The sequence below is a fragment of the Felis catus genome, chromosome C2, assembly GCF_018350175.1.
Source record: "Felis catus isolate Fca126 chromosome C2, F.catus_Fca126_mat1.0, whole genome shotgun sequence".
In the NCBI taxonomy this organism is placed as follows: Eukaryota; Metazoa; Chordata; class Mammalia; order Carnivora; family Felidae; genus Felis; species Felis catus.
The window spans coordinates 135,251,386-135,279,005 of record NC_058376.1 but is presented as its reverse complement, the minus strand read 5'-3'; the positions used below and the strand labels follow the sequence as shown (position 1 = coordinate 135,279,005).

At 39.7% G+C, this 27,620-nt stretch overlaps 1 long non-coding RNA gene across 1 annotated transcript; it reads right to left on the bottom strand.

Moving 5' to 3' along the window:
* Nucleotides 1–11,532: 11,532 nt before the first annotated feature.
* On the bottom strand, nucleotides 11,533–20,850 carry LOC109491525. Its single transcript, XR_002735730.2, has 3 exons — nucleotides 20,706–20,850; nucleotides 19,525–19,586; nucleotides 11,533–11,689 (listed from the first exon to the last, which is right to left on the bottom strand). It is a non-coding gene; the product is annotated as an uncharacterized LOC109491525 (long non-coding RNA).
* Between the last annotated feature and the right edge of the window lie 6,770 nt (nucleotides 20,851–27,620).

The window sequence follows — 27,620 nt, the reverse complement described above, 5'->3', positions numbered from 1 at the left end:
AGGAAATGTATCAGGAAAAAATATCAATATATAAAAATCAATTGTATTTTTAAATACCAGCCATCAACAATCAGAAATTAAAATTAAAAAAACAATGCCATCCAAAAATATAAAAGAATTAGGGATAAATCTGATGAAAGTCATGTGCACTGAAAACTACAAAAAATTATTGAGAGTAATTTAAAAAAGTCTAAATAAGTGGTGAGAGACACTATGTTCATTGAAGGCTCAATAATGTTAAGAAATCCATTCTCCCCAAAGTGATCCACAATTTTAAAACAATTCCAATTAAAATCCTAACAGGCTTTCTTATAAAAATTGACTCATTTTAAAATTGAAATAAAAATTCAAAGGACCTGGAATAGCCAAAACAATATGGAAAAAGATGAACAAACTTAGAGAACTAACACTTATTATGAAGCTTTAATAATTAAGATAGTTTGGTATTGGTATAAAAATAGACAGAGTCCAGATGTAGACCCACATATATACAGATAAATTACTTTGACAAGGTTTCAAAGCAATTGAGTAGAAAGATTAATCTTTTCAACAAATGGTACTGGAATAATTGGCTATATATATATATCCAATTATATATATATGTATATATACATATTATGGATATGTACACATATCTATGTATATATGTATGATCCATTTTTCATACCATAAAATTAACTCAGCATGGATCATAGACCTAAATGTAAAATTTAAACCTATAAAACTTCCAGGAGAAAACTTTTTTGGCTTTGGATTAGGTAAAGTTTTCTTAGTTATGACGCCAAAGCACAATCTGTAAAAGAAATATTGACAAACCCAACATCATCAAAATTAAAATCGTCTGCTTTTTGAAATAGGCTGTTACTAAAATGAAAAGACAAGCTACAGGCTTAGCAAAAATATTTGCAAATCACATATCTGATTAAGAACTTATATCCAAAATACACAGTTCAAAAAAAACTCTTAAAACTCAATAATAAAACAAATAGTGGGCAAAAGATTTGAAAAGAGACTTCACCAAAGAACATATAAACAGTATACATAAACACAGAAAAGATTCTCAGCAGTATTAAATTAAAACGAGATGGTGTAATAGACCTACTAGAATGGCTAAAATTACAAGAGAGATTGACCATTTGTGAAATTACCAAAAATTCAGACCAACTGGAACACTAGAACACTGCTTGTGGGAGTGAGGGTAAAATAGTTCAACTACTCTGGAAAAGCATTTGACAGTTTTCTTAAAGAGTGAAACATACCTACACATAATCCAGGCAATCCATTTCCAGATATTTCCTCAAGAAAATCAAAGTGTTTACCAAAACAAAGACTCATATACAAATGTTCATAGTCAATTGATCTGTAGTACCCCCAAACTGGAAATACCACAAATGTTCATCACGGAAAAAAAGGAGAAACAGATAATACTGCTATGGAATACTACTCAGCCAAAGAAAAAAAAGAATGAACCATTGATGCAAGCAACAAATGGGTGAATCTCAAAACCATTATGCTGAGTGAAAGAAGCCAGATCCTACTCATCCCCCCAAAAGTACATACTGTTCAATTCTATTCATAAAAATTTCCAGAAAATTCGAACTCGTCTATGGTGACAGAAAACAGATCGGTGGTTGGCTGGGGATGGGAGGAGGCCATAAGGAAGGGCAGGAGGAAGAGATTACAAAGGAGTTAGAAGAAACTTTTGGTGTGATGGGCATTTTCATTATCTTGATTGTGTTGACAGCTTCATGGGAGCAAACAAATATCAAACCTCACCAAATTGTACACTTTATATATGCACTACTTGGTTTATGTCAATTATTCTTCAATGAAGCTGATTTTAAAATATTGAATATGAGGGGCGCCTGGGTGGCACAGTCGGTTAAGCGTCCGACTTCAGCCAGGTCACGATCTCGTGGTCCGGGAGTTCGAGCCCCGTGTCAGGCTCTGGGCTGATGGCTCGGAGCCTGGAGCCTGTTTCTGATTCTGTGTCTCCCTCTCTCTCTCTGCCCCTCCCCCGTTCATGCTCTGTCTCTCTCTGTCGCAAAAATAAATAAACGTTGAAAAAAAAATTTAAAAAAAAATTTGAATATGAAATAAGTAAACTTGATTTCCATTTATATGAGAATTCAGAAGCCCTTATAATGAAGACTTGAGTCACCTATGGTGACTCAACAGTCATCAGACTGTAACCTTGGGGAAGTAACAGGATTCGTCTATATGTTGAACTAATTCCTTTTCACCTAAAGCTTGAGTAGTCTGAGGTCAGATCAAAGAGGCCTAAAGAATGCTAATTTGAGGATATTAATTTAAGAAAAGAAATACAGAATTTAAAATACTAAATTAGGCCCAGAATTGATTATTTAGTACAGAATAAGAAACCAGAAAATCTTTCTAAGTTTGAAAAGCTGACAAACACAAGTTACACAAATTTATTAAAATATTTATATTTATTAATTCACCACTTACCACATTTCTTAATGCTTTTTTTTTAAGTTTATTTATTTATTTTGAGATAGAGAGAGTACGAGCAAGGAAGGGACAGAGAGAGAGGGAGAATCCCAAGCAGGCTTCGTGCTGTCAGCCCTGAACCTGATGTAGGTCTCAAACCCATGAAACTGTGAGATCATGACCTGAGCTGAAATAAAGAGTCAGACACTCAACCAGCTGAGCCACCCAGGTGTGCCTACTTTTTTTTTGCACAAAATCTTTGTTCATCTCTTTCATGACAATTTTACAACATTGCCTATAAGAAAATAAAATAATAATTCAGTCTTTCCTCTGTAGACATGCATATAGCATCAGTAATTATATATATGCAGCATTATATATTATATTCCTGTCAGAAGCAATCTTTCTGTTTGATTTCATATTGATAAGAACTTAATCCTCCTCTGGCAAGTTCACATTTCTGATAACTGGAAGAATTTCCATAGACTAACTTCTGTCTCTACATTTTAATCTGGGTTTTTCCTCACTATGTCTATTCTTCTAGTGCTGGACACCAGCACCCATTCATTTCAGGATAAAACCTCTGACCTGGAAGGTTCTTGATTCAATGGCGGGTAGGTTGGTGCAGTTGACAGAATGGGTATTCCTGGAGGCGATCCTATACCGGGATGGCTAGCAATACTAAATATGAAGTGTCTGTGACACACGTAAATACGTGCTTCTTGAACCGCATCCCCAAGGGAACTTTCCCTTAGCCAGATCCCCAAAATTTCTGTAGTTACTCCAATGCTATGAAACCCAAGTAGAATATAATAGGGCAGTGCAGAGGAGAGAAAAGACAATTGTCTTAACCAACTGCAGTTAAAATATCTGGCCTTAGAGGTGTGCCTGGGTGACTCAGTTGGTTAATCATCTGACTCTTGGTTTTGGCTCAGGTCATGTTCCTGGGTTTGAGCCTCACGTGGGGCTCTGCACTGACAGTGCCTGCTTGTGATTCTTTCTCTCCCTCTGTCTCAGCCCCTTCCCTGCTTGCTCGCGCACTCTCTCTCTCTCAAAAGAAATAAATAAACAAAAAAAAATCCAGCTTTAGAAAATTTTGGAAAATCCTATAGCTACAAGTATGCATCACTAGAGTCCGTCCCACCGCCTTAGAAGGACACCCCTGCAACTAAGGGCCTGAAACTTAAACTTCGTTAGTTTCCCAGTGAAACGACCTTTGAAATGGACAACTTCTTCTATACTTTCCTAGTTTCTCTGTACTGTTTTCACCCTCACAACTTCTCTCAGTTTCTTAATTTCGAGTATAATGATAGGCATTTGGTTTTATATGTGATTAACATAACACCTTGAAAACTAAGGTTATGTATTCTTACCACATTCAAGGGAAGGGACCAATGCTAATTTGTACAAAATGAGCAATTACCAAGAGAAAGGAAAATATACTTTGCTTAAGATATATTTATATATTGCCTCCGATGAGAGACCAATGTGTATATACATTTTTAAATTAAACGTGTGTAAATAATTTAAAATTTTTGCTTCTCAAACACCAGTCCAGACCCCAAGTTTTATTATTCCTATGAAGTTGAAACTTCAATTAACTAGAATTATCGGAGAATAGCATCATTTAATTAAGGATTTTCTCTAATTTAAGATCATTAACCCATAGGTTCTTTGTTTCCATTCTGTATTGTTCAAAATCTTTGTAAATTTTAAGTGGACAACTTTTCTCACTTATCAAGAACAGCCTGAATGTAATTTAATTTCATTAATTAGGCTGTTGAATTGTCTCAGAAATGTGACTCTGGAAGTCAATGACATCATACCAGAGTCTGGAAGAGGTAAAGGTTCTTAATGAAGGTGCATTTCCTGGGCAGTGCCTGTGTCACTTACAACTTTTTTTTTTGTGGTAAGGGTAAAGTAGCACAAAATCTATAGAGTCACTCAAACTACAAATGGTAGTTTGAGCAAATAATTTGCAATTAAGCTCTTACTTCAGGCAAGGCTTGATCTAGGAGTTTAATCGTTGTCAGTATGAACCCGGATTCCTGCGTCTGACCTCTGTCTTCTGCCCCAATGGCTTCAAACTCAGCCTGCATAGTGGTTACCCCAGCAGAACCATGCTTTCGCCAACAGGTAACAAAATGCTCCCATCGTTTCGGAACGTCATATCCTTATACAACACAGTTAGAGACGGAAGCTTCTCATTCTGAGAAGACTGGCAAATATCTCATTCTATTTCGCTGTTTCTCACTGAATTACCGACTCATCCAGACAATATGGCAGGAGGAATGAAACATACAGTTTGGTTTACGTCAGTCTGGGCTTACTCCTAAAGCAGGTGGTAAGTTTAGTTCCCCACAAACAAAATGTCTATGATATGATGTGGTATCATATGGGGTATGGTATGGGGGACAGGCAGTGAGGGCTAAATTTTCCAAAGGAAAATAATGGTAAAGGAGAATGAATATCAGGGGTGCTACTAACAGATGTCCACCCCAACGTCCATGAAATGACTAGGCTTTAAAGTCAGGGAGTCTAGAGCTCTGATTCCATCAGATTCCATCACTTATTTTTAGAACCTCAGGCAAGTGGACTCTTAAATCAGTTTCTTCTTCTGTAAAATGGTGACAATAACGCCTACATTCCAAAGTTATTATAAAGGCTACTACATAAGATAATATACACACAGTGTATAACATAGTGTCTGATATATACTAAGTGCTTAGTCATAATAATTGCTACTCTCGTACAAATTCTTCAGTTCTATGAATGGCTGATATTAAAATGGAAGGCAAGGGAGTTTTCTTTTACAGAGAACAAATCACCACTCTGGCTGGAGGAAGAGCAGTCATGGATTTGGGGGAGTAACTGACTTTTCCTTATTGGCCTCACCCAATGTGTAGAAAAGAAAATCCCCTTTCAAACCCCCACTGAGAAGTATATTGGGATGAAGATATTCCTGGGGTCCCAAATCCAGAACTGGAATTCATCTTTCCAGAGAAATAATGATCTGGATGGTGATCACGTTTCTACGCTAGCTCAGAAGTATCAATTTAGTCCACAGTATAGCTGAAAAAATAGTACCTTCACAGGCACATTTGGTGGGATTACAATGGCATCCCGAAATCATTAGTCCATCCACGTCAGAGTTTCTATGGGAAAGATATATTCATGCATGACTGCTAAACGAATTTTCAATACACACTCTATTACAAAATAGTGCGATAGTTCAAGTCTGGCTGTAGGACATACGATACAAATGCCTCATTGAGTATATAATTTTTGAAATATTTAAGAAATCTAAATGGAGTCATCTTACACAGAAAATCCCTGCCTGGGGGCAGCAGCAGTGAATGGACAGAGAACAACAAAACCAAAGATTATTGAAAGATATGTAACACTTCACAAGATAAGCTGTCAGAGTCCATTCCCTCTGCAACCCAGTCATTGGCTCGATGCCACACTATAGCATGACAAATGTTATTTCTCTGTATTTCTCCATGAAATGTTCTGTTACGTTTATGGAATAGCATTTGAGATCTTTTCTTTGGGAGACAAGGAACAAAGGTGGGAAAAAAAAGGTGCTCTCATTGAGAAGAAAAAGACCAGACCAGATCAATATGTATCTCTTCCCTGGCGTAAACAATATGAGTTTCTGGAGGACCATCAGCTTCCCAAGCATCCTAAGTTCCAGTGAAGTTTACTGCCTTTTTTTTTTTAAATTCACAGTTCCTCCTCTGTGGAAGGTTGCAGGTGCGAAGCAGCTGTGTTCAAGGTAACATCTCATACATTTGCACAGTGTAGCAGGCTGAGCTTACACATCTCTCTTTGCTTGTCTTCTCTTTTTCTTTTCTTTCCAATATGAGTTTACGGGATTTCACTCTAGTGTCCAACAGCCATTAAGACAAGGGAGCACACTTCCCAAAACTCAACCGAAAATCCTCCCGCTATAAAAGCAAGGAGGTTTCTTTTCTATTCTGCTCTGTAGATATTTGAGCACAGCCGGTCAGTCTATTCAGCGTTAAACCCTTTTGTCAAGTTGAAGATCATTATCAGATCTCCTACTTTCCTCTGGACACAGAGTTATCCTCACTCACTTGCTGTAATGTTCCTTGTTTATAAACTATTTCGTCATGTCTCTTTTTGCTATTTGTCCTATCCCAAATTCTCCCAGCTCTTCCTGAGCTGAACCCCACACTTTGGGTCAAGGAAGATAATCAAACGGAGTATTGGAATATGATAGGAGGATAAATAATAATTGCAATAAATAAATAAATAAATAAATAGTAAGTGACCAGAAAGGAATATAAGAGAGAAAAGGAACTGTGGACATGGTCTTTAGATAGAACAGGATTTGAGACTTGGCTCTGTCATTTACCTTTGTTGAACATTCTTACAAGTTACCTGACACGTCAGTCCCTTGGTATGTAAAATACAGATGATGCACAGAGAAAGGGTGAGAATGGAATGATACACTACATGAAAAGAAAGCTTCCTGGCACCAGCAAGGGCTCCATGAACGTTTATGATGTGGCAGGCACTGCAGTGTCCCCACCCAAATTCTCTTGAATTCCTTTGGCCATTTCTGTGCATTCCTTCCTGCTCTGGTGGCTTTTGCTTCCAATGACCCCCAGCATATGACTCTCCTTTAGAGGATCAGCCTGGGGCTGTTGGAACAGAAGTACTGGGAGTTTACGTGGCCCTCAGGTTGGCCTCAGCAGGGACTGATGATGCAAGGGTATAAACGCCCAGCCTCCTTCCAGTTGCTGTGCGGTACACAAATCAACTTCCGCTCTAGGGCTTTCCTCTGGGATCAGGCTGAAGCTCCCGCTTAGGGGCTGGGCCTGAAACACACACGTTGTTTGACTTCTTCCCTTTTCCTGTCCTGAGTCTCCCATTCCCTCACTGGCTTCTCCTGGGGGCACTTCCTTAAAAAAATCACCTGTACACAAATCCTCATCTCTGGATCTGCTTCTGGGATCCCGACCTAAAACCATTATGGACCTAAAATAATTCTCATTCTCACTTCTTTAGAGTGCAAACTGTTTGACTACCTCAGTTCCAGGACGCTAAAAGTGATTTCCACTCAGGTGGACGGACATATGTTCCCAAACAGGAAAAAATTTCCAAACAGGGCAACTGTCTTAACTCACCACACTGTAGACGAACTGTAGCACATGGTGAATTATTTAGTGAATTACCAGAAATAAAGGAGATGTTCAGCAGGTGGCACGGCCATTCCAAAATAATTCAGCAGTATTCATCCTTTAGAAATTGCTTTACTATACCCTTCACCTTGTGTCTGTACTCCTGAGCCTCCAGGGAAGGAAACACTTCCCAGCCCGTGGACTTAATTATGTTCTGCATGAGGAAAATGTGGTCTCAACCTGTCTAATCTCTTCCCCTTCCTTGCAAGAAAGCTAGGACCAGAGGCTTCTTGAGAAGTTGGAACAAGGCCTCTCACCAGAGACTCCCTGGAAAAGGAGATATGAGACCCAGCTCCCTGAGAGGCAGGCACAGACACACTCTGGAGCTGGAGTGGAAAGAGAAGAGCCGGTTGGTGGTCGCACAGAGGCAGATTCAGGGCGAGGACAATGACGAGCACTCAAGCAACTAAGGCGACTGCCAGCCGGCACCCGGAGTCATTGCATGTGAGCCGTGGGAGCCTGTCAGCCTGACTGGTTAAAAGCCTAGACGCAGAGGTTTAAAAGCGCAAGACCACCAAGGATGGGAGTGTAATGTATCTCACTGCTCCTGAGGGGCTTATTTAAGGAGCTAAAGTTAAGTTCTTTGTTTCTCTCATGGGTCATCATCTCTCAGCTTTGTTTCTCCTCTCCCCCTTGCACCTGACTTCTGGATTTGTCAGCACTTACTGAGTAAATCCGTTGTCCCTACGTCAAGGGACACGCAGAGGACCAGTAGAAATCAGTGTGTTTAATGTCCCCCTCTGTCCTGCGAGGCAGCACCAGGGCTGGCCTACAGTCCAAGAGCTTTGGGGCAGCTTTCTTTTTAAAAACTATACGTCAATTAGTTGAGGCTGCCAAAAAAAAAAATGCAATTCCAAATATGGAAAGTGGTACCATCACCATTCTTCATACGTTTCCTGTGTTTCCTGGGCAAAGGTACCCCCTCCCATCTCTCTGCCCTTTTCCCAGTTCTCATTCCAATCAGACTGACTTTGAGCGTCTCTCCAAGGCAAAGGGATGTGCTCTTGTTTTGGCCCAGCTTATCCCCACGCCCCACTCCACAGCGTAACTACACTCTTCTACCAATTCCACCACCACGACTGCAATCCCGCGTATTTTTCAATTGAATCTTTACATTTAAATCGAGAACTACAGAGAGGATTTTTAACCACTTACATTAGACTAGTTTTGGTTTTTTTTTTCCAAAAGATAAGGAATCCCTTGTTTATTTTTCCCTAGCTCTTGCTTTTGCCAAGGCCACAGCATGACAAATACATTGAGAAAGCAGAGCACACACACATACATACAGAGTCCCTACAAGGCCTCTTTCCCCCGTTGTCATGGTTTCTATTGAAGCCTAGTACCTATGGTAATCCTACCTGGGTGATGTTCCATGTGTTTGTTTCTTTGCTTAGTTGTTTGTCTTCAATATCACATCATTTCCACACTTTTGTTTGTAAGGTGTGGCTGGTAAGGAATTTAGAACTTTCTTCCTCAATATCTTGTTCTCTCATTCCAGCTTGCTTTTGAACAAGTTGTTTACATCTGAACCCATCTTCTTACTTAATCCATAGAGGTTGATGAGGTGTATTTAGAGCTTGAGCCGAGCAGAATTAAGTTCTTCTCAAAGTCACTGATGAACTCTATTTTGTTCAATGCAATGGCTAATCCTACCCGATGACTCCCATTTTATTAGGCCTTTCAGGAACAGTTGACACATCTGATCACTATTTCTGCCTTGAAACACATTCTTCTCTCGGCTTCCAGAACCTCATAGCTTTTTTCACCATTCCTTCTCAGCTTCATTGGCTGATTTCTCCTTATCTCCCTGAACTTCTTTAAGAAGTGACCTAAATGATCTCATCCCGTCTCAAGAGATCTTTAAATGCTATCTTTATGCTGGTGATCTTCATATTTCTATCCCCAGCTTGGGCCTCTCTCTCTCCACATGTCCAAGTGCTTATTTGCTAACTTCACTGGGATATCTAATAGATATATTTCTCTTAGTATGGCCAAAATCAGAATCTTTATGCACATGCACACACACACACACACACACACACACACACACACTAACCTCCTTCTCCAATCTTCCCCATCTTCATTGAATCTCCCTTCTACCAGTAATTCAGATCAATATCATGGTGGCATTCCTAACTCTACTCTTACTCTGAAAGCCATCATCCAATCCTATTGTCTCCACCTTCAAAGTATACCCAGAACTAGACTGCTTACTGCCCCCAGCTACCATCACCCTAATCCAGTCATGTTTGGATAATTTCAGTAGCCTTCTAACTGATCTCCCTCCATATATCCTTGCACCACTTCCACGGATTCTCAGTCAACATAACATCCAGAGTGATTCTATCAAAAGGATCATCTCAGGGTGCCTGGGTGGCTCAGTTGGTTAAGCGTCTGACTTGGGCTCAGGTCATGATCTCCCGGTTCTTGAGCTTGAGCCCCAGGGCGGGTTCTGCCCTGACAACTCAGAGCCTGCAGCTTGCTTCGGATTCCGTGTCTCCCTCTCTCTCTCTGCCCCTTCCCCGCTCAGGCTCAGACTCTCTCTCTCTCTCTCAAAAATAAATAAACATTAAAAAAAAAAAAAAGGATGGTCTCAGTCATCTGCACAAAGCCCTTTAATGGCTTCCCATGAGACTCAAATCAAATCCCAATTCCTTTCTATGATTTATAAGGTCCTACCTGGTCTGGTCTTCATTACCTCTGTGACGTCATCTCCTATAACGCTCCCCTCGTCTATTCCACTCTAGTAATCCCAGTCTCTTTGCTTTGCTTTTCCCCACAAAAATGTCAGGCATGCCTTAGTCCCATGGCCTTTGTGCTTGCTTTTTTGACTAGATTACTCATCACTCAGATATCTACATGGCTAGTTCTGCTTTCTTCAGGTCTTTACTTAAAACCACTTTTTCAGTGAGGCTACCCTCACCTATTCTATCTAAAACTTCCCCTCCTTCTGTTCTTTATTTATTAAACCTTCTCACTATCAAACATGACATTTACTTTACTTACATATCTGGTTTACTGTCTCCCTCACTAAAATATAAGATCCAGGAAGCAGAAGGTTTTTTTTTTCTGTTTTATAAAGAAAACTACAGAATCCCCAGCTTCTAGTGCCAGAAGCCCAGTGGGTGTTCAATGAATATTTGTGGAATGAATAAACAATGCTCAATAAACACAGAGATCGTTTTATCTAACCCTTCTCACTTACCCGAAATAAGAAGAAGATAAGACCAATAAGAGTTGCTCTGGGAATGGATACAAGAATGGCCACAAGAAGAGCATGCCTGATCATTACCAAAGCAACGTAAAATGTTGGGCTAGAACTCGTGACCTTCCAACTTTAACATTGCTCCCGTGTGCATTAGGCATGCACTAATTGGGAAGAAATGAATTTCACTCAAATCATTAGGCATGGTAGGCTGCTAAGAAGTTGTTTTGTATGAAATTACCTGCTGAAATTATACCAATCACCGCCTCCCCCCCCCCCTCCCCGGCCAACTCTGTTCCATGCAGTGGGCTTAGCAAATACACTGTTCAGTAGTGCTGATTTTATTACAACCTATATCATTGTCCCCTTCTTCGACGTATATGCAAACATGAAGTCTCTTGACCTTGACATATCAAAGAGAATGATGTGAATTTTTTTTAAATGATGTTTTCATAAATTGATGATAACATGGGTCCCACAGCTTGGTGATTCCAAACCTTCAGCCCAATCCTCCTGCCCTTTGTTTTTCTGATTTTTACAATTCTCCTCTCTGCAAACTCTTTTTCGCCTCTCTTTTGTTGTTATTATTATTTTTTTTTAATTTGAAGGTACATAGCAGGGATTCTACATCGTTCACCTGAAAGCAACAGAAAATTAGTCAAGGAGTGAAGAAGTACCTGTGATTTTATTACTCGATAGAGACCAATTTAGACAACTTTTCGGAATCGTGGCAAGTCTTCCCGTTTTGTTTGTTTGTCTTTCTGTGTCTCTGATTCCATCACATCTGAGACCTGGGGGACTTTCCTTCCCGTATCTGTGTCACCTGCAGGCACAAAGATACCGATAGGCAGTTGCATGTGCGATCTGTTCACTTGGGGATTCGGGATATTACTATTAGGGTGTGGAAGATTTGTTTCATACAGGGAGTTATGTAGCATCTTCAGGGGATCTGAGACCTAGAAAACAGCGGTCCTATTCAAGGAAGGCCATGTTACCAGGGAGCCCAGTTATCAATCAATGTACCACAAAAATTAAACCGTCTCTTATAACAGCAGTCGAAGCACTGTGGGCAATGAATTCTTAGGGGGTGGCAAAACAGATGAAATCCAGTCATCACATTTTACAACAGATCTGCTGCTTGATAAAGTACAACTGGAGAGCAGACTGTTAGCAACAAGGCCATTTCTAAGAATAAAATGAGAGTTTGTAAAAGATCCGTGTGAATTATTAACTCCAAAAAGTGGCTGGAGAAGAAAATGGTTGCTGCCATCACTGGCTTTTCTCCTCACGTGTATGATTAGAACAAAGGGAGGCACAGAGAGCCGGGGAAAGAAGTGAAAGCAAATTTCCCTCCGACATAAGGAGGCACATTTTCACGCAGCGCCTCATCGATACATGGAGAGGCCACCTACCTGGTAAAGAAAAACACTGCGGCCATTGTGAAAGCAAGCAGATACCGAAGCAGGGGGAAACGGCACTCATTTTTACCAAACACCGTTTCTTTTTTTGCTTGCAAAGCCTTCTTTTAATACCAAGGGGACACATCTAGCCTTTACTTTACTCCGCACCCTGTGGATCTCCACTCCCTGCTCCCAGACACCCCGATCCGGATTCAATTTAAAATGTGAGGCATGTTGGAGGTCACGAGAAAACAGCCAAGGTGACCATTAATATCTCCTCTCTTGCTCTGATGTGACAAACCGAGGATGAATCGATCTGGAAAGACAATATTAGTGTTTTCCAATTCAATACTTCTCGCCACATTAATGATGAGATTTGAAATCCTTCATCCGAAGAGAGGCAGAGAAACATGTTAACAGGTCACAGTGGTCAATGCTCTCTTTGGATTTTACGGGCATGTTTTCTCCGTGTTGTATGGAGACAAACACATGCATTCTGACTCCAGAAAATAAAATGTTTCCTTACGGAATCCAGCCCAGTGAAGAAAAAGATAGTCATACCATCACTGGTATGGTACTGTAGATTCTGGGAAATCGTCTAGCCTTTTCCTCTTCAGGAAGTTGCTCTCAGGACCCTTCCATGTTTCTCTTTTCAATCCCTGCAGTAGAAAAATCCCTAAGTCCTTTCTTTCTTTCTTTCTTAATCATTTTAAAACAACTTTTTTCTATTTAAGAGAGAGACAGAGAGCGTGCAAGCAGGGCAGGGGCAGAGGGAGAGAGAGAGAATCTGAAGCAGGTTCCACACTCAGCACGAGCCCAACACAGGGCTCAATTCTACAAGCCTGGAATCATGACCTGAGCCGAAATCAAGAATCAGCGCTCAACTGACTGAGCCTCTCAGGCGTCCCTCCCTAAGCCTTCTTTAAAGGTTGTATAGCATGACTTTTCAGAATATGTAGGTCCTATCGACCATAACTATTGTTAATATCAATGCTTCCTGTTTCCTTTATTGTTAAAGATGCATGCTTTTCTTATGTAAAGCAATTCAATGTAACATAAGTTAAATGATATTTAGGACCATTAAGGATTTAATTGTCCTCCTCTTTAAAAGGAAGAGGGGAATAAAGTTTTCATCCCCAATATTGCAGACCTCTGATCAAGGTACTTCAAGAAAGACAATATAAGAGCCAAGATTTTATTTTTTAAATGCTACGAACATGCCTAGTCTAAAGGATGAAAGGCATGTGATCAAAAGTTACAGAATTACAGCAGGTAAATAGACTGTTCACCAAATTCTGGAGTCACATGACTAGAGTACTTGAAGAATTAGTTTGGGTTAAATGCTTGCAATTGTTTGTTGTTGGTTTGTTTTTGTGTTGTGTTTTTTTAAGGAAATTTTTTTATATCACAGGATGGATATAGGTTTAGAAAGCCAGTTTTTTCCTATGATGTTGTATTTAAGAACCTCATTTTATTTATATATATTTACTTCATTTTAAACATTTTTCTAGGCACTTTTTTTTAATTTTTTTAATGTTTAGTATTTATTTTTGAGAGAGAGAGAGAGAGAGAGAGAGAGACAGAGCATGAGCGGGGGAGGGGCACAGAGAGAATGAGACACAGAATCTGAAATAGGCTGCAGGCTCTAAGCTGTGAGCACAGAACCTGATGTGGGGCTCGAACCCACAAATCGTGATATCATGCCTCGAGCTGAAGTCAGAAGTTTAAGCAACTGAGTCACCCAGGCACCCCTTTAGGCACTTTTAAAAAATTATCTCATTAATTGCCACTTGGGTTCAGCAAAGTAAGTATTCTCATTGTCCTCACTGTTTTTTTTGTTTGTTTGTTTGTTTTTTGTTTTTGGATGGAAACTGAGGCTCAGAGAGGATCAGTAACCTTCTTGAGATCACACAGCTCATAGGTAGTGGAGTCTGACCCCAGGGTCTGTGCTCAAAACTACTCCATCACCTCCCATTCAATCACCCATTCAATAAATGTCCAGGGAGCACACACCATATGCAGGGGACTGTGCTAAGGTAAATTAAATATTGTCCTTCCTTCGAAATGTTTATAGCTTAAGAGGAGAGATGAGACATGGATGGACACAAATGTCTACATGTGACAAGTTACCTAACAGAGATATCTGGAATATATGAAGCAACTCTGTAATCCCCACACGTGGTCCAAGGAGAATGAGACATAGGAGAAGCAGAAGAGAAGGCTTTGGGAGGAGAGGACCAACCATCATGTTGCCGATAATTATAAAGGGAGCCTATAGTAAATACCTTTCAAGTGTTGAGAAAAGAGAGTTCCCCATGGGAGAAAAATCTATTCTTACCAAATGCTGGAGCTGTGCCAATTTCAATGTTCTGTAGACTCAGTGAGGCTGGGCCTCTTGGAGCAAAACTTGGCTGTTGCCTTTTTTCCCACTTGGACAACAAAGAAACCGACCAAGTGTTTACACATTTAAAATTACAAGTTAATACTACGCACCCATGAGAAGGACAAAAATGTGAAACCATAAAAGTAAAAAAGACTAACTGTACAGATAATGCCAAGTGTTGCCAAGAATATGGAGCAAATGAGACTCTCATTAATTGTAGGTGGGAATATAAAATGGTACAACCTCTTTAGGAAAAGGTTGAGCAGTTTCTTATAAAACTAAATGTATACCGCTTTATAACACAGCAATTTTATCCCTAGGTATTTACCCAAAAGAAATAAAAACAGATGTCTACAAAAAGTCTTGTACAAGAAACACAATAGAGATGAATCTCCAAAACATTATGCTCAGTGAAGGTAGCCAGACACAAAAGACTATGTGGTATATGATTCCATTAATATGAAGTTCTAGACTTGGAAAAAGAATTATTTAATAGAATCAAATAGAAGCAATGGTCAGCTCTGGGAGGGTCAGTGCCTGGATTACTGAGAAGGAGCATGGGGGAATTTCCTGGGAATTTGGGCGACACAAGTATATATTTTGTCGAAACTCACTGAATGATTATTTAAGATTTATACATTTGGGGCACCTGGGTGGCTCAGTCGGTTGGGCATCCGACTTCGGCTCAGGTCATGATCTTGCGGTTTGTGGGTTCGAGCCCCACCTCGGGCTCTGTGCTGACAGCTTGCTCAGAGCCTGCAGCCTGCTTCAGATTCTGTGTCTCCTTCTCTCTCTCTGCCCTTCCCCCGCTCATGCTCTGTCTCTCTCTGTCTCTCAAAAATAAATAAATGTTAAAAAAAATTTTAATTAAAAAAAAAGATTTGTACATTCCATTGCATATAAATGTTACCATGAAAGACATGAAATGTAAAAGATAATGAATTGTAGCTAAAGATATGCATGATGTAGTATTTAACAGTGAAATGTCTTCATGTCTGCTACTTACTCTGATACATATCAAAAAATAAGATGGACTGATGGGTGGACAAATAGATATGTGGTAAAGCAAATATATTAAAATGTTAACTACAGTATCTAGCTGGTAGATTTATGAGTATCCACTGCAACGTTCCTTCCACCTTTCTTGGACACTTGAAATTTTCCATAATAAAATGTTGGGAAAATACAACTCAAGAATATTGAAATGCATATTTTTGAAGGTTTGAAGATCTGAATTACCTACAAATTAAAAGGGCTTCGCAGGGAAGAAAACTTAGGCTCCTATTTTTTTTTATCTACCCTCCTTTCTTGAAGTGTAGAAAGAAATAACCAAAGAAGTAACACTACTACAAAACATGACTGAAAGACCTCGGTTTTATGACACAAGACGTATGTCTTAAGTGTTTTAGAAAAAATTTGAATGTGGACTTCAAATGGACTTTTAACTTTAAAAAATTGGACTGGATAAACCAAAGGTATCAGAACACGAGTGCAGTCTCTGGAGCCCTAAGAAATTTTTGTTAAAGACATTTTTGCAAGGCACCTGGGTGGCTCAGTCGATTGAGCATCCAACTATTGGTTTCGGCTCAGGTCATGATCTCATGGTTTTGTGAGTTCAAGCCTCGCGTTGGGCTCTGCACTGGCAGCAGGGAGACTGCTTGGAATCCTCTCTCTACCTTTCTCTCTGTCCCTCCCCTGCTCACCCTCTCTTTCAAAATAAATACATAAACAAAAAAAAAAAAAAGAGAGAGAGAGTTTTTTTGCTCGTTGCGCAGAAATTTTGAAAAAGTTCATAAGCACATGGTGAAGAAGAAGGAAACCACTCATAATCTGACCACCAAAAGAAAATCAGTAAGTAGTATGAGAAATTTATTTCCATGGGGCGCCTGGGTGGCTCAGTCAGTTAAGCGTCCGACTTCGGCTCAGGTCATGATCTCACGGTCGGTGAGTTCGAGCCCCGCATCGGGCTCTGCTGACCGCTCAGAGCCTGGAGCCTGTTTCCGATTCTGTGTCTCCCTCTCTCTCTGCCCCTCCCCTGTTCATGCTCTGTCTCTCTCTGTCTCAAAAATAAATAAACATTAAAAAAATTAAAAAAAGAAAGAAATTTATTTCCAGTGATTTCTCTTTACTATTTTAACACACTTAAAATGGCAAATAGTTCACTGTGGTGTAAATATGTTTCACGTGAATAAAAAATTTTCATAAGAAATTTTAAGGACTATATAATGTTATTTTAAATGGGTATGTCATATTATAATACAGAAGTGTGGGCACATAGGTTGTTTGAGTTTAGTCTTATACTAAATAATGTTGTAAAGAAACATCTGTGCAAAAATACTTATTCTTGGGACAAAAAATTTCTGGAAATGTATGTTTAATGGAGCATTTTAGCTGGCCAATGGGTTAAGAATTGGTCCCCATGCGCTTTCCCTTTTTTTTTTTTTTTTAAATTGAGCTGCCAGCACAGAGCCTGATGCAAGGCTCGAAACCGCGAGATCATGTCCTGAGCCGAAGTTGGATGCTTGACCAACTGAGCCACCCAGGCACCCCAGTACCCATGTGCTCTTGACAAAGTGTCCATATAGCCACGGACAGCTCAATTACATTAAATATGGGCTTAACCTCATCCCATGGTTTGTCATTGTTCCAACACCCATGGAAAGAGACTTGAACCCTGTCTACACCTGCAGTTCATGCAAACACAGACCTGTGCACTGGATGGGGGATTGGATGAGAGATAGAGATGACAAACTCAGTTTGAAAAGTGTTCCTTTCTTCTCCAGCAAGGGAGAAGGGAAATCTTAAGTGAGGCAGGACCCCAGCGTAGGATGCTGTCTGAGGCAGTGAGGGAAGAGTTAGTTGCCCTTCTACAGGTTAGGGCTATGCTTGAACACCTCCAGGTTGACGTCCCTGCTGGATATCCCTGGAAAGAGCAGCTTCTGTATTATAGAAGGATAAAGAAACTGTATTATGTTAACCAGAGAGTGGATAAGCCGCTGTAGTGTGAAGGCCCTCTTTAAAAGCAGTGGACGTAAGGTGTTTCCATTCCACAGGAGAAAAAAGGTGTGAGCCCCGGAGAGACATTCAGAAATGGGGACCCATAGCAAAAGAACTTAAATGCATTGTTACCCTCTAGGCAAGAGGCCCTGGTACAAGATGAGAAAAGATTTTTCTCTCTCCCCTGCTCTGCTTCAGCAAATGACTCAGATCTACTAGAATACGAGAGCCGGCAGGCACCAGCTGGAGAGAGCTGATTGGTAAATACTCAGGAATTTTGCAAACTGGTTTGGTAACTTGAAACTGGCCATGTTGGAAGTATTCACAGCACGGAAATCAGCAAATACCGCCTATCAGACCTCCCCCCCCCACCCCCCCTGGAAAACCGGTTTACCAGTTCATCACAGCTCAAATCCAAAGCTCTGTTTCTGATTTCTCCCCTCAATTCCAGACCCCTTATTGCCAACTCCATTCAGAACAGCTCTACTCAAATTCATTAGGTTCAAAAGAGAACCCATTATATTGTCTCTCAGGTATGACCTTGCCAGTGTGTTCTGTGTTTCTGTTGACAATTTACCGTCTTCCCAAACACTGTACCTCAAAACCTCACAACTGTATTTGACACTTCACTCAATAATAACAAGAAAAAATAAAGGGAAAAAAAGGAGAATTATTCAAGTGGCATTAATTTAACACACTATGCCAGCCCGTGACTAGCCCTTTACAAACATTCTCACAACATCTCTTGAAAGAAATTATTCCAGTTCCGCAAATGGAAAACTGAAGTTCAAGGAAGTTATGTTACTTACACAAACTTATATAGTTAATAATTTTTAGAGCTATAATTTGAATTCAGGGCGCTCTGAGTACAAAAACCACTCTTAAACCCAAATGTCATATTTCTGACCAATCAGCTGCTAAATTTGGGCCTTTTGGGCTTTTGTCACCATTTTTATTGAGCTATTGTTTATATACCATGAAATGCACAAATTTAAGTATACATCCGTTGTGTTGACAAATTTACACACTTGTGTCAACTCGTTCTCCTGTCAAAACATAGAACACTTTCAATAGCCCAGGAAGTTTTCTCCTTCCTTGTTCTAGTCACCCCCTCCTGTAGAGTGACTACTGCTTTGATTTATTTTGTCACAAGAGGATTTTATCTGTTCCAGAATTTCATATAAATGAAATCATACAGCATACACTCTTTTGTGGAAGGCTTCCTTAGTGAACATTTTGAAAATAATCCGGATTATTTACGTATATCAGTATTATATGTCTTTTTGCTGCTGAGTAATAGTCTATTGTATAAAAAAAATCAATGTTTGTTTATCTACCCTTTTCTTGACAGACATATGAATGATTGACTGTTATGAATAAGGATACTATGAACATTCTTATGCAAGTCTTTTTGTTGACATATGTCTTCATTTCTTTGGGGTAAAACCTGAAAGTGTAAGTGCTAGCCCATAGGTTTGGTGTATGTTTATCTATATGAGAAATAGTTATACTGATTTCCAAAGTGATTTCGTCATTTTACATTCCGACCACCAGTACAGATTTTCTCTATTTACAGTGGGGTTACTTCATGATAAACCCATTGTAAGTTCAAAATGCCCTAAGTTGAAAATGCATTTAATATGTCTAATCCATCAAGCATCAAAGCTTAGCCTAGCCTACCTTAAATGTGTTCAGAACACCCAATGTTAGGTTACGACTGGGCAAGATTATGTAACACAAAGCCCATTTTATAATGAAGCGTTGAAATAGCTCATATAATTGATTGAATACTGTACTGAAAGTGGAAAACAAAATGATCACACGTGAACAGAATTGCTGTACGTGTACTCGCTATTGACCTAGTGACCATGTGGCTACCTGGGAGCTTCAGCTCGCTGCCACTTCCCAGCAACACGAGAGGATCCCGTCACTGTGACTCACTGGAAAGAGACCAAATTTCAAATTTTGAAGTTCTGTTTCTACTGAACACATATTGCTTTTGCCTGATCGTAAAGTCGAAAATTTAAATTGAACCATCAAAAGTTGGGGACCATCTGTATGTGATGATTCCAGTTACTCCACATCCTTGCCAACACTTAGTACGTATTGTCAGTTTTTTTCTTTAATTTTAGCCATTCTGGTGAGTGTGTAGTGATAACTTATTGGCTCTGATTTGCGTCTCTCTAAGTACATTTCCCTTAATGATTTATGATGTAGACCTAGACATTAAGAAAACACAGGAGTATCAGGAATATATCCTCATGACTCTAGAGTAGGCAAAAATTCCTTTGACAGATAAATAAAAATATCTACACATCTATAGGTATATATATATGTACATATATATATACACACACATACACATGCATACAGTGGACTTCATCAACATTAAAACCTTAAGAAAATGAATAAACAAGCCACATCCTGTAATAAATACATATATACAAAGCACTTATACCCAGACTATATATAAACAACCCTTTCAACTCAAAATTTTTTTTTAAAAAAATCCAATGAGAAATTATGGGCAAAAGATTTGAACAGACACTTCACAAAGGAAGATCTACAATGGCCAAAAAACTACATGAGAAAATCCCTCATAGTACTTCACCTTTACGTTTTTTAGGAGCCAATCATTTTTTATTTTGTACTACAGTTTCTGTAAGTATAACTCCCAACCCAAACTGCAAACCACTTGAAAGCAGAATGAACGTTTGAAGCATCTCTGTACCAGGGTATATATGCATGTGGAGACAAGAAAGGCTCACAAATATTTTTAAATGGCTGACCAAATGAATTCACCACGTACATCAGAAGACATTTTAGCTGGTCATTCATATTGTAAGCAAATCAAGTGGTAATATTAGAGCAGCACCAAGAGAGAAAAAAGAAAATAGATAACAAGAGGAATCGGCCTAAGAGGAGGAAAAACAGTATTTCCTACAAGCAGTTGAAATGACATTTTCAGTGTCAGTGTAAAATATAAGAGGAAATAGGTTTAGTAGACTAAGATGACAACGATAATATGAAATAAAGCTTTCCAAAAATAAGACACCTACTTTTTCGCCCGGGCAACCCATCTCTTTGTGAGTAATTTTGCATCTATGAAAGCCCAGGGGAAGCTATCAGACCAAAACAGGAAGCTGTGCATGTGCTCTCAGGCGGAAGTCACCAAGACATGGCTCTTGTGTACTCTGATGTGCATCCTGCTTGCCAGAAAACTCAGATTCCTTGTCAAAAAATAGACCCTCAAAATGCAGATGGCAGCATTACTGCATCACAATAGTGTTTTCAGATTCGGATGACATCTTGGAATTCCCAGCATACCATAGTTTGAACTCCTATAGGGCACGCATGTCCTTTCTGAAGTACAATTTGTCCACTAAGGCACTGGTGAATGACTCGTGTAAAACTTGTTTATCCCCACGACTCATGAACTACTGGTCAATATTTACAGTAACTCTAAAAAGGAATTTTCTAGAATCAAAGGTTTACTCAGGTCACCTTCATAATTATTTAAAAATCATAATGCACTCTCTGTTCCAGATGATGTCCTCAAGAACCAGTTCTTTTCAGGAAAAAAAGAAAAAAAAAACTTAAAAATTCCAATAATCTTTCTGTCCCGAATTTCAAACCAATTTGTATAGATCATTCAATTCCCATGTAAAAGAAAGATTGGTTCTTTTCTCTTTCCTGATCAGAGCTTTGACATGTGGAAATGCTGACCAAGAGAAGCAATTTTCATGACTTTTCCTTTTTGAGATTCTCAGAGGGGAAAAAAGCAAGCTTACTGAATAAATTACATTTCATGACTAGAGCAATAAACAAGAGGATTAGAGGGACACTCTAGGTGGGGTTCATACAGGTCCTGGGAAAAGAAAGAAAAACAAATTTTTTTAAAGAGAAAGAAAGAGTGAGAAGAGTTAAAAGATTTAGAAGACTCTGAAAAAAAAATGACATTCCAGAACTGTAAAATGTGTGTGTGTGTATGTGTGTGTGATTGTGTGTGTGTGTGTGTGTGTGTGTGTGTGCGCATGTTTACGGAGGTGGGGAGAGAAGGTATATGAGTCAGAGAAAAGCAAACCTTAAGTGAAAGTTATAGTTGTCAAGAAAACCTTGGAGGATAAATATATTTATCTCTATGAAAGCAAAACATACCAAGATAATTAGCACAACTCCTTAAATAATATGACCTCATCTGTGATGCCATCTCAGGAACATTATTCTCCAATAATAGAGCCATCGAACACATACACCCACCCACACACACACATTAACATTTTAACACCAGACCCAAAGCCATAGTAATAGACGTAAGGGAAGGAAAGGGTGGAAATAGCAAAATGGCAGAGTATTCTTAAACACATTGGATGGACGTACTTACAACCTTCAAACCAACCTCTTGAAGTCTCACTTTTTTCTCAAGTTTTCTCAATGAAAAGCTAAAAGGTGAAGAAAAGAAAGCGCTTGTGGCCAGGGTTGGGAGAAAACAAAAAGGAAATGGTTCAAAGTTCTAAAGGCAAATTCACTCCAGGTATGACATTCTTTGCCCTTTCCAGCCTATAAATAGATTGAGCACCCATGTTCAAGATTCCTCTGCTCTCCTTGATTGCCCTCTCTCAGGGCAACATTGGCTTAGATTTTCCACAAATCTGATGCGTTTCTATAAAATATATATGTATACAATTTTTAAGATCTGTCATATTTTTAAATGCTCAAGGAGAGCCTATCATTTAAAGGATTCCCCCTGGTTTATACACGTCTAAGTTCCAATTTTGGCATTCGGGACTTCTATGAGATGTGGAGTATCAGAATAGCGTTCCATTTCAGAATCAGTGAATGGGTTTGCTACCCCAGAATGTCAGGCTTCAGTATGTTATTTCTGTATTTTAATTCAAATCCTTTATGTGACTACCTATCCATTTCTAATTTGAATTTTGCTGGGTGGTTTAAAGCTTTTAAGTCCTTTCACATCTATTCTTTAAGATGCTTAGTTTAGCATCTTGCATTTTCCCCGCCAGGGTTTTCTTGTGCATAATTCTTTGGCACGCCAGGTGGCAGGTTCTGAAACAGTTGTTGGGCTTTCTGTGGCCCCCAAACTCTCCCAAGGAATATGGGCAACTTGGGAGCGTCCTGAAGGATTTGGTGCCTGGGGTAATGCGTGCTGTTTGTGTAGTGAATTAGCACCTCAGAAAAAGATCCTGAAGAAGGTGTTCCTGATGGCATGAAGTACAAAAATAGGAAGCATCGTCTATCTTTTCGAGCACTGGTTGGTGCTCTGTCAGCACTCTACAAATTTTAGACTCTAGTTTAAAATTGATAACTTCAATGTTTTCAGCCAGTGTTTCTGATGTTTGAAGACAGGATTTAGAAGATGTCAGCTGGAATCCATGATCTTGGAGGAGCTTTTAATGAGAATGTGGTTTATTTGGTCATAGATGATCCTAATGCCTGTCTCGTTCTTTTGTGCTCCCTTGCAGGAACGTGAAGCCAATTTTCCAGGGACTTCAGTTCTGATGTAGATTTTTTTTTTAATTCTGTGCTTTAGCAATAAATCTATAATGACTATTTTAAGGTCTAAATATATGAAACATAAATGGTGAAAAGGACACCTGCATTACGGTGGTACCAATAATAGCTATCAGTTATGCATGCTAACTAGGGTGCAGCCACAAGACTAAGTTATTTACATACATGTAATCTTTATAATAATGCTGCACCTTAGGTGCTAATATTAATATCTTACAGATCAAGAAATTGAGCCTTTACATTGCTGAAAATATGTGTCACCTTGACCCCAAAGCCAGGTTTTGACCATTACACTATACTGCCTCTCTCTGCAACGCATTTGAAATGCAATGGATTTTGAAAAGCTGCAACACTCTATAAATGTCAGGTGGTATTATCATGGCTGTTGGAAAGGAGTCTTAATTTTGCACTATTCCCTCTGCCACAATCTAAAGGAAGAAATGCCTTTTAAAGTGGTTTGAAGGGCACAGCTCTCCTTGTGAGTCATTTGGGTGTAGTTATACCTTGGGAATTAGGTGCAGTAATAACTTCAGAACTAGTGTTGTATAATTTCGAGAACTCAAGTTATGAACCAATGTCACCAGAAGCTGCTATCTACTTCTGAGTGTGGAGAAGAAAAAACAAAACAGCTACTTCAAGGCCGACGAAGGCCTGCCTGGGATGCCTCTGTTTCTCTGTTGTGGTTGCAAAGGGAATGTCTGCATTCTGAGAGCACTTTATAAGGAGTTCATTTATCTGCTCCTTGGATGATACCTATACGTCAAGGTTTCGAAAGGAGAAGATACTGTTTCTGTGACACCACAAGTCAAAGACATCTGTTTCCATTATCCATCACTGTTATTTTGAAGTGGGAAACTGATCGAAGGTCAAGGGTCAAGATTCCTGAGGCAGAAAACTCACACAGTGTGTTTAGTTAGTACTCGGGTAACCCCTCCACGTTATGCAGATAGGACATCTCATAGTTTAAGGCCTCATTGTCTTCTGATCTATCTCTATGAAAAAATATTATTTGCCAGTCTTCCCTGAAACAGAAGCACACATCACTACTGAGACGTGAGACTGCTTTTGCTAACCAGTTGATAAGTTGGGCAGCAGTAAGCCATTGCAAGTTATCAATAATTGCTTTGTTAAGCAAACAGATTTCAGCAATTTCTCTCAAGTAAAATATTGCTTTCATGACATCAACCCTTAAGCCGAAAAGACGAATTAATCTGTTGTTGAGGCAACTAAAGTGATCTTAATTATAGCTGTGAGTTTGGTGTCATCCATAGATTAGGGGAACTATTTTGTTGATCTTAATGGATTCTTGAATTTACGAGAATTTCCTCTCTCTCTGTCTCTCTGTGTCTCCCTCTGTGTGTGTGTCTCTCTCTCTCCCTCCACCCCTCCCTCGTGCTCTCAGTTACACAAGAATGCTCAGGCCTGAGCTGGTGTAGTAAATGTCTGTGAAGGCATTCAAATATCTACCCCTCTACCATCATTAGTAAGCACTGCTTTGGAGCAGGGGCAAAAACAAACAGCCTCTGTCACGTGGGAGGAAGTGTGAGTACCTCCTTGCTGAGAAGGTGAGATACCTGTGATCACACCTTCAGGGGATGTGTTTGGGGGAGAAAGGTGAATAAGTAAACTTGGTGACGGTCCCAGCCAAGAGCAGCTGGAGAACTGGAATTGGAGTATGAACCAGAGCTATGGCGCGTCACTCACCCACTTCTGGTTTTTAAATTCTTATTTAAAAATTCAGCACAGAGCCTCTCCATGGTTTCCCGTTTCAGCCTTTTTATTTTTCTCTGCCCTAAGGAAGTCCAATTTCTTGTTGTGTGCAATTCTAACTTGTTTTGCGTTATTACCAATTTATCTCATTTTGTGTTAAATTGCACTCTCCTTCGTTCTGGAGGGGAAAGCTTGAAAATTGAAACCTCCTGAAGGACAGTGTGGTGGAGAATCCACTGCAGGTTTCATCACTTCTATCAGCCCATATCTATAGATACAGTGTGAGAGATCACAGCGTTCTAGGTAAATTGTTACCCTTGAGTTAATGAGACAAGGGCTTTGGTCATTAATACGTACTTCCAGCTTTAAAACAATGTGGGAAAGCCCTTAAAAGATTTCTTACAGAAATAGCTAAGACATTGAGTGTGTGTGCATGTGTGTGTGTGTGTGTGTGTGTATGTGTGTGTGTATGTGTGTGTGTGTCTACACACATCCCTTAGGTTTGGGTTAGAAGCCAGAATGAGAGTTGAAAATTAAAACTAATAGGCAAAGTCTCAAAAATCTAAGTTTTGTTTTCAGTTAGAATCTTAAAGAAGGCTTTGAGTGGTTCATATTCTATCTAAAATGGTTTGTTCATAAATAATGAATGTTAGAAAGGCAGAATGCCTAAAGTCCCTTTACATCCAAAAGGAAATTTATGATCCCTTCAAAATTTTAAATCATTTCAGACTGGGTAAAAAGAATACCTTGAGGTATTATTCTTGACCTAAGTTCTACTCTGGCAACTTGCTAGAATTATATTCCATAGAAGGCAGAGTTAATCAACCTCAGCACTATTGGTACTTTGGACCAGATAATTCTTTGTTATCAGGACCTGTCCTGAGAATTATGAGACTTTTAGCAATATTCCTGGCCTGTACCCACTGGATTCTAGTAGCAACCTACCATCAGATGAGAGAATCGAAAATGTCTCTAGACATTGCCAAATGTCCCATGGGAAAGATGGGAATGAAATCACCTCAGTTGAGAATCACTGATAAAAGAATTCCTGTGTAGTGTGTGTGTGTGTGTGTGTGTGTGTGTGTGTGTGTGCGTGCGCACGCGTGTGCTCATGTATGGGCAGTGGGAAGGGGGAGATTCTTACTAAAGACACTAACTGTAAAATAATTTCAACTTTAATTTGGTACTGTACTTTGAAAAACATGACCACAAATACTTGTCATCTCTCATAAGAGGTGGAGAATATTTTCCATCCCTTTGAATCTTGCTTTGCCTTGCGAAAAGCTTTCATAAAAAAAATGTGCATATGTGACATAATATGACATCTGAAGCTAGGACCTGGGAGGTCTTACAGGCTCCAGTTTGCTGTCTTGGAGTGCTGCCTTGAGACCACTGCGTAAGGAAGCCAGTCTAGCCTACTGGAAGATCAAAGGGGACACGAAACAAAGACAAGATGCTTCACCCAACAGCAAGCACCAATGCCAGAAATAAGAATGAAGCCGCCTTGAACTCTGCAGGACAGATGGTCCTCCAGCTAACTCAGCCTCATGAGTGAACCTGGGTGGAACCAGCAGAGGAAACAACCAGCCAACCTATAGAATCAAGAGAAATTGGAGTTGTTCTTATTTTAAGCCTCCAAGTTTTGGAGTGGTTTCTTACGCAGCAAGGACTAACATCGTTCCCTGGTTTGGACATAATTAAGAGACTTCTGTATGAAACGTGGGGGATCGAATCCAGATAGGAGAGTGACTTGTGGTTAGAGTCGTGAAGACATGGTTCCTAGTGCCACCAGAGACTTCATACAGCTTCTTAAGAGTGTATGTGTAGGTTGGATAGCAATTTTTCAGATCTTCATCCAAATCCGTTAGGGAAAAGTATGTTTGCACAGTATCAACGGTGTACAAGGTAGAAGGGGAGGAGGGTATAGGCAATGGCTTTCTGTCCGTTTTAAAGTAAGTTAAAACAAAATCGCGGCTGTCATTGTGAAAAATAAAACATCATGCCAGAACAATAAACACATATGCGTCACACAGATAACGACTGTGGAGGTTTTGTATTGATAACTTGTCAACTTGGTTATGCCGGAAGAATCTTCCCAGAACTTCCTTTCACGTATGGTTGTAGATTAAAGCTAACCAAAAGAGAAACCCACAGGACATTTTTGAAAGGTGGAACTGAAGCCACAGCCATTATGCTCTGAGGTTTGCATGGTCAGATGCAGTGAGAACTGCATGGATGCCATGGATGCAGAGATGACTGCGGATGCCATCATATCGTTGCTCGACCCGCTACGTTGTGTCCAGTTATTCCAAACTGCTCGTCCTGCTGCTCAACAGCTACTGCAAACCCACCACCTGAAGTAGAGGCAACAGCTTGCAAGTTTTCTTTGCCAACTCTCCTTCATAAAACAACTTCAGCATCTGGACATGCTTAGCTTCCAGAATTTCCTACAAACCATCATCTGCTCTTTTGTATCGTGTGTCGGAAGGGCTGCTTGGGGTTTTTTATCTGATCGTTCAAGTCTTCCTTTTGGACTTCTCTTCATCTTCTCCCGGATTTGTGCATGGTCTTCCGATAATAGACTCTTTAGATCATGATACTCATTAGCAGTTTTTACTTCCTAATTGAACGCTGGAAAATAGGGTAAGACAACAGTTCGGAAGGAAGAAATGGAGAGGATTAGATTCCAGTCTGGCATGCTATGTGATCACACTTAATTCTGAGCCCATATATGT